This window comes from Geospiza fortis, unplaced genomic scaffold (assembly GCF_000277835.1).
Source record: "Geospiza fortis unplaced genomic scaffold, GeoFor_1.0 scaffold10, whole genome shotgun sequence".
NCBI classification, from domain to species: domain Eukaryota; kingdom Metazoa; phylum Chordata; class Aves; order Passeriformes; family Thraupidae; genus Geospiza; species Geospiza fortis.
The window spans coordinates 2,334,552-2,342,818 of NW_005054326.1; the positions used below are offsets into that span (position 1 = coordinate 2,334,552).

General features: G+C 41.6%; 1 long non-coding RNA gene across 5 annotated transcripts in view; it reads left to right on the top strand.

Moving 5' to 3' along the window:
- Positions 1 to 6,181, top strand: part of LOC115947870 — a 184,991-nt gene extending 178,810 nt beyond the window's left edge. For all 5 annotated transcript variants that reach the window (XR_004081723.1, XR_004081725.1, XR_004081724.1 and 2 more), the window contains one exon: positions 5,345 to 6,181. This is a non-coding gene — a long non-coding RNA (uncharacterized LOC115947870). The remainder of the gene's footprint in view (positions 1 to 5,344) is intronic.
- The last annotated feature ends 2,086 nt before the right edge of the window (positions 6,182 to 8,267 follow it).

Sequence of the window (8,267 nt, forward strand, 5' to 3'; positions counted from 1 at the left end):
TGACTTCTGTTTGTGTAAGATTAGGGCCCGTAGCAGCAGCATCATGAATAATGGACATGGAGAGCCGTGGACACCGAGGAGCTCTGGCAAAGATCTGCTCACTCTCTACCCTTCAGCCCACTCATGAGTGTTTAACCAGTGAGATTAGTCTCAGTACACAAACTTACACTGTCCATCTATGGACAGTCACCTGAGAAAGGAGAAGGCTCTGTGGAGCTGAGCACAGGCAGTGCTGTCTGAGCCCCAAGCCTGGAACTCACCAGGAATTCTCTTGTGCCCGCGAGTGCCATGTCAGCAGCACTGCCCACTCACCCTAACCCCCCAAAAGCCTTCTCCTCCTCAGCATGCAGGCATGGGTGGGCAGAAGGGCCCTTGTGTGCCAATGGCAGCTTTCAGTGCTTCCCCCTTGCTTTTGGAAGACTCATGTAAAGCTGGGCAGGGCGAGTGTGTGCGTGAGGCTCTTGGCAGTGTCCTTGGAATGCTCCGAATGGAAAATAACTGCTCAGAGCACAGCAGAGTCATCCTAACAGAGCACAAGTGTGTGCTTCTGAAATCATAACACAGCTTGAGACACCATCCCATCCCAGGGTGATAACAAAGCTGTTGTAGTGCACAGGGATCTGTGCTGGTGACCAAAGAAAAAGTGTCACTAAAAGAAGACAGGGAACTCAATAAGTGGCAGTTTTGCTAGTGGGAGGTCCCCTGACAGGGACACAAAACCTTAACAGGATTAGGGACAACACTTGCTCTTGCAAGTGGGCTTGTCTGATCATGTCTATAGCCTCACACCCTCCCCAAGCCCTAAAAGTAAGCAGAAACAAACTGCAGCTTGGTTTGCAATGCCTGTGGAAATGCTTTCTCTGTGTTAGTGCGTGTGGACTTCCAGGCCTCTGCTGGCTTACTGTCAGGTTGAACCAAGCCCACTGGCTCAACCCCAAATGCAGTCCAGACTCCAGAACATTGTTCTGCAATAGAAATGAATTTTAGGCTTTTAACAATATTGTAAAACAAACATGCTATACAGAACAGTGATTTCATGCCAACTTTCCATAAAATGTTATCCTCAATTTCAAATGCTGCAGGCTCTGAAGTGATCATCACAAATGGAACAGTCTGTAAAGTGATGGATTTTGCTTGTCTGCCATCATATAAAGCTCCTTCTTCAAGAACACTCAAGTAACTTTATCCTGTTTGTGGTGATGGCAGATGTAAGGGTGCATTGATGTAAATACAGAATTTTAGTCTAAATCCACCACCACTGGCTTATTTGGAGCTTTGACCTACTCCTGGCTCCCAGACCACTAATTCATTCACTCCTACTTGTCAGCTGCTTGATCTCACTAAGGGCTAAAATTTAAAATGAAAACCTTATGGGAGAAAGGCCAGAAGCCATTTTTCTACCAACTGTAATTATTGGCATGGCTGCATTCTGCAAAATGAATTTTAGCTTCTTGTTGAGGCTTAACCTGACAGATGAATTAAGCACCTCTTGGCGTTTAATTAAGTTAGGATTTGTATATACTAGTTTATTGCATGTCTTTTTAAAGAAAAATAATTTTCAAGGACCCAAATCAATTTCAGAGTGAAAAATCAGTTTTCCCAAAAAGGAATTAGTGAACTGAGATTGGGAATGGCATTTTTTAAGAAGATGTGACTATTCCATTTTTCTTAGCTTCTGTAAGGAACTGAAAAAAACAGCACTTTCTCAGTGGTGTGACATAGGTTAGGTGTGAAACTGTATGAATTGCACCTACTAAAAAGCCAAATCCACTTGACTTAAAATTCAGATGGCTTATTTAAGATTTTTTGTGCAGTAAAGGTGTTTTCCATCCAAAAAGAATTAAAAATATCACTCAAATAATTGCTGGTGAGGTGGCTGAGTATTTAGCTGGAGAGACAGAAGACTGTGGTTCTCACTGTTGTCTGCATCATTGACTGTGCCCAGATTTTATTTTCACAGGGCTTTAGGGGGAGTGGGAAAGGTGCAGTTTTGGAGAGCTGGACATCACATATCAAGTCAAAGAAGAGGGTGATCAGTTTAAATGTCCAGTTTTGTGTTCAGAGATGTTAAAGCAAATCCAGGTGATGTCAGCTGCATTAGATGAGCTCAGCTCTTTCAAATATAAGGTCCATTGCTCAACACCCTAAAATTAGTGAATATTTGTGGGGGTTGTCATTAACATTTTGTGTTTGTGTGATCTGCATGAATACAATCTTCCCAGGAGCAGTTGTTTGCCATTTTAGAAGCAACTGTATTTAAGTAATGAGTGAGATTGCAGTACATGTTGTATTTCACAGGAGTCACAACATCTGTGTTTGTAGAGTGTTTTTTCTTCTTGAAGTTTGCATGCTATATGAAAGCAATGTGTCATTTTTGTTATATTTAGTTAAAATATATTTTTTAAAATACATTGTGTGGAGTTTATCATACATAAATCCAAGGAAACTGAATCCTTCCATCCTCTAAGTAATCTCTACTAAAATCTCTAGGAAGGCTACCTGCCACAATACTGCTTTGCCACAGTCCTGCCCCAGAAGAAGGGTGTGGCAGGTCTGCCTGTTCCAAGCCCTGCTGAATTATGTCACCTTGGCATATCCTCAGCCATTTTCCCCCCAGTACTCTTCCCTAACACATTGGTGACTGTTGTATTGCATTAAATGGTTTATATGGTTGTTGTTTTTGCACTGGCTGTTTGGTAATTTGCAGCGATCACATGGTTTGTTCCATTCTCCCTTTTTCCCCTGCAGAAGAGCACCTCCAGTCTTTTACTTTTGTCCTATGTAGGATTGTAGGACCAGGGTCCAGAGCTAGCTGGGTTGGACCCAAACAGCCCCCATATCAATCTTACAGGTGACATTTCTAAGCATGGATAAACAGCCTGTAGGAGCAGAGTGGGGACTGTGCTTCACTTGGGAAGCCAGAAGATCTTTACTGCATGCAGAGAGATTGGGAACTGCTGCTCTGGCCTGCATCCAGACCCCAGGCCATGCTGGGGAAGGTCCTGCCTCAGAAGGCCTCCAAGCTCTCCTCTTCCCTGGTAATCACAGTGCACTCCAGAGCACACAGCCAGGGCATCTCCTTCTTTCTGGGAGCCAGGGAGGCTTGGCCTTTGTAAATCCTCCCAAGGTTTTGGGGGAAAGGTACCTTGAAGTTGCAGAATGCTTGTTCTGTGCTGTCCCAGTCTGTTCATTAGTAAGGCTTTTAGTGATATAACAAGCCTGCTTTTAAACTCTCTGCCTTCCTGTAACATCACAGAAATAGCAGACTTGGCCCCCTGCCTTTTGAAAAGTGACTGCTGAGGTACTTATTAACATCAGTTCCAAGATGTTTTTCAGTGAGAGTTGGAATATGGAAATGTCATATTTTTCCTAGTATTAAACAATTGTTAAACTAGAAACATAACTCTTGCCAGAGAGCTCTTTCTTGTGCCTGTCATCTTCGTAGAAGGAAAACGAACATGGATTTTTCTTTCATTAAGTATTTTAAAGTTCATCCTTGTTTGGTGATCTAGTCAATTAAATTAACTTTATGGGCAGCTTGTGAGAGCAGAAGACTAATTAATTTTAGGTGTTGGATAAAGCACATTCTTTTCCATTTTTGTTTGCTAATGAGTATTACTAATACCCATAATAACAGATCTTATAGAAAATAGTGTTACACAGAGTTTATGGTACTTTCCAAGTAATTATCTCAATATCATTATGAATTTAAAAACTACTAATTTTGTGGGGAAATATACATTAAGGCAACGTTATATCAGCACAGCACCTAGAGAAAAGAATCTCTAATATCATTATCATAGAAAATAAGAACTTCCTTTAGAAATGATTAATTCAAGTTCACCCATTTTTCAACAGGGATGAATATTTTCCAGGATCCCACCTAGTATTGCCCCCAAAAGTGTAAGTGAAGTCCAGACATATTAAAGACCAGCAGTGTAGAACATACTCCAGAATGTTGCATTTCTTTCAGTCTATATTTCTGTCTCTTAGAGTCACTGAGATCAGCTGTAAGTAAAGGTTCTTCATCCAAAATTCCCTGTCATTGGAGTTGGATGGGTCTGTGGGATAGTTTGGGCTTTTCACTACTGTGAATGTATCCTTTTAGAGCCAGACTGGTTCTTTGAACTGGCTTCACTGGACCATCCAGCATAAAGAGTTGCTATTCTGAAAGGCTACGTTGTTTTTGTCCTTCCACTATGAAATAGATGCTTACAAAAAGTCACACTTTGAAGTCACACAATACTCAGCTTTCCTCCAATTATATTATGTAACTCTGTTCTGTTGATATAAGCACAGGGTTTGTTTTACACAGAAAACACTTTCTGAGAGCTGACTGTGCAACACATCCAGCCTTGCTGAAACTGCACAGAAGTTTAGCTCCACTTCACATTCTCAGCTCTGAGGAAAAATACTGAGATCTCTGATTGCACACATAAAGAACTTGTTTCTTTTTAAATGTCTTATCCAAAAAACAGAGGCACGGGGTAGGGTTTGTTTTCAGAGGATTATTGGGAGAGTAATTGACCATGATAAAAAGCTGGTACTGAGAAAATTCTGATATTTAAAACCCTTAAGTGCATAGAGAAGACTATCAGGCTTTCTGCTGGAGAGCTTTCCAAAGGGGTTCTTTGTAGAGGTTAAGAGTGGCTTCTGGTACCAGTTCGGGCAGGGGTTTACATTGATGAAATGTTGAGGTCTGTCTCTCAAGGTATTCCTTTGCTATGACATTGAAAGAACATCACCCTTTTTGGCCTGCAAGGGCCCTGAGGTTCCAAGAGGTGAAATGCAGGGCTGGATTACGTTTCCTTCCTTGCAGTGATGTCAGCATGGTCAGAGTTGCACTTATCCTGTTTTGTCCAACAAATGGCACCATATGCAGCTAACAGCAGCCAGTGACCTCTTTCTACATGGTCTCAGCCCACTACAGTGAAATGATCTTTGACATTGATGGCATAACATGGTCCTTTATAGATTAACATATTGATATCCAATTTGACCAAATATCTGCATTCTCCTTCCTTCTCTGCTTTGTTTGTTCCTTGAAGGTGAAGTACCTGATACCTCTCTCTGCCTGTCTCTGCAATGCTCCTGGTATTCAAGTCAGTCTAATAAAGAATTATTCTCTTTTCACTATACTTTTCTCTTGCCTGTCTCTTTGAGTCAGAGTCCCTATGGGTGTACCTGTGGTAGTACCAGGTGGATGGGAAAGCTGGTGCTGTGCATGGTTCTCCTGGAGAAAGAAGCTGCTCTGTGCTTTGCACATGCTCTCACCCACTTTGTTTCAGTGTGCAGTGAAATGCAATTAAGATTTGTGTGTTTTGTCTTGCTCCTCTCTTTTCAGATCCCCACAGCAGTGATGCTGAAAGCCAGGGCACATGGTGTCTGTCCCCCTGCAGTGTGACCAAGTGACCTCAGGGTGAGACTTGCTGAGTGAAACAACTCTCCTTGATCCATGTGGGGCTGATGGATGCAGCATTTATTGTGCTCTTTAATTAACTAGCAAAAGGTTAGTTCGCTGATTAAGGTAGGGGTTTGTTTTAAAAGTTTGCTTCTTTATTACAGCAGTGTTTATATTAGAATATAGACTGATATCTCAGTTATTCCCACTTCTTTATATCCACCCTGGATAGGAAGTATTGTTGTCTGTCAAACCAGGTGGCAGGGAATAACAACCCCCTCAAGCTCGAGCAGAAGTTTGAAGCTACAGAAGCTGATGCTGTAGTGGCAGTTCTGCTAATCCCCATAAACAAGGCCTGTGTGGTACAGTGGGGTGTGTTTAATTTAGTCATCAATTCAGAGCTGGGTTACTGCTCAGTTAGGAGTATTGCAGAGTAGGCCACAATTCCTCACAGTCTTGACAAATTTATTGCTCAGTCTTTGGGGTTTGCCTATGCAGAACTTGGGAAATTCACTTAGAGAACCTCAGCTCTTCCCCATTAGGATAATTGAGAAGTATCTGGAAGCATGTTAAACAATCCCTTTATTCAGCATCCATTCTAAGTCGTAGTGATGCCGTTCCCACAGTGACAAACTGGTTTGATAAGGTACAGTCATGTAGGAGCTGGAAGTACACAAGTGCAGTTATTAAAAATGAATGCTGTATCCTGTTTCCCTTGTGTATCTTGTCACTGACATGACTTCACAAGTTGCAAATCTATTAAACATTTCAAACATGGAACTGGAGCTCATTAAGCAGAACATTGACTGGTATATAGCAAACTGTTTCAAATTCAAGACTGTTAACATTTGTCTCCAGAGTTTTTTGTCTTCTAGGTTGTCACTAAGCAATCCAGCAGTCTGGGAATGCAGCCTGTGCTTCCTGTGATCAGAATGTGACTGTCCTTTGGGGTGAGGTAGTAGGTTGTATAGTTTTAGGGCTATGCCCTGCCTGTCAGATAACTATACAATCTACTGTCTTTCCTGAAGTGGCTGTGATGTCAGCGCTGGATGGCTCCAAAAGACAACACATATTTTTCAACTGTACCATTCTCTGGCTCTATCTATGTGTTTGGCTCTTGTACACAAATGTCCTCAGAGTGTTTGGATTCCTGTATTTCCCATTCAAGCTCAAAAGCCATTTCCTTCTGGCATTTTTGGAGAGCAGGTGGGGTGTGAGTGCAGGACACAGAGGTACAGTATGCCCAGCCTGCAGTGGATTTGCTCACACCCAGCTGTGTGGGACTGCCATGGGAGTGGCCACTTGGAAACAGCTGATCCATCTCTCCCTTGTTTTGTGGCATCTGTGTTCATATTAAACATAAAATGGTACTTTTGATTCAGCAGCTGTTTAAATCCACTTGGATTGGCTGTTTGAGAAACTCCAAAGGGATGAGCTGGACAAAACCCTGAGAGGATGTCTTCCCAGTCAGTCGTGTTCTGCCCTGGAAATGGTAAATTCTTAAACCCTGAGTAAGAGGTCTCTTCAGTCAGTTTTGGGCACTGATTTAACTCACTTTTTTATTACATATTGCTACTTTGGGAGGGACAGTGTTTGCTACTGCAGTTTCCCTGTCTCTGCAGTCCCTCCACCAGTTCTGTGTGACTCCCAGGTAGAGCTGTGGGGAAGGGCTGAGGTCACACATGGCCTCTCTAAGGCGAAGAAATGTGTGGGCTGGAGAGTGATAAGGTAATTTACTTACAAATGGTGGAATGTTTCCTTCAGAAGATGCACGTGATGCTCTAACAGGATGAGGTAGTAGGTTGTGTGGTTTCAGGGTAGTGATTTTGCCCCAATCAGGAGATAACTATACAACCTACTGCCTTCCCTGATAGGCAGCATAACGACCTCAATGTCTTAATTCACAGAGAAACAAGAGCTAAAATACACTCCTGAGATATACTTCTGAGACCAGCAAAGTAAGTCTAGCTACAGTTGTTGCTATCCTGTCCCTAATAGCTCTAAATTTAAAGTGTAGATTTTTGATAACTGCCTGCAAAATAATTACCCTTTTTAAAGTCTTTAAATGAAAAATTGAATTAAAGAAGTTTTATTTGTTTCAAAGTTTGCCTGCTCTTGATCTGTTTCATTTTTTGTTCATTTGAGTGGGATGAAGTTACTGGGGGAAATTGTTCCAAAAATGCTGAGAACTTGCATTGAAGAAGTTTCTATTTCCTTGACATCTAACTTTGAGTGCAACAAATTTTACTCACAATACCCTGGTTTAGTTCAACCTTACCTCTCCCTCAGGAATCTTGCAGTGTTTTACAAAGAGTTCTGGGTTAAATCACACAACATTCTTCAGCAGGTAAGGTTTACGTTGCAAGGGAAAATTTGTAACAATGAAAATCAAGAGTGAGAATTAAAAAACCAAAACCAGACATCTATTTAGTCCCTCAGTTTCTCATAACAGGCTCATTTAATGGTGTTTAGTGCCCCAAAAGAATTCTCTGCTATCTAAAAAGTACAAATTGCATCTGAAAAATTATGGACAAAAAAAATGTTTGTCAGTAAAGATATTTTGAGAATATGAACTCTAGAGTCTTACAAGAAAAATCAGTTGAAGAAGGGGAATATAACAACAAGGTGCTGAGTTTGGTCGTAGACATAGAAATCATTCTCCTATGTGCAAAATACACCCAAAAATAGGAGTCCTGTAAACCTTAAGGTTACCTTGAAACCAGAGGTATCAGACTGGTTTTGTATAACCATCAGTATATATTTTGTTTATACAGCAGCCTGTTCCTGTAGACTGGAGTCAAAATTGAAGGTAGGTGTAATCCTGTGTTTTTGTCTGCCAGCTACACAAAGGCAAGCTTGCCTTCCC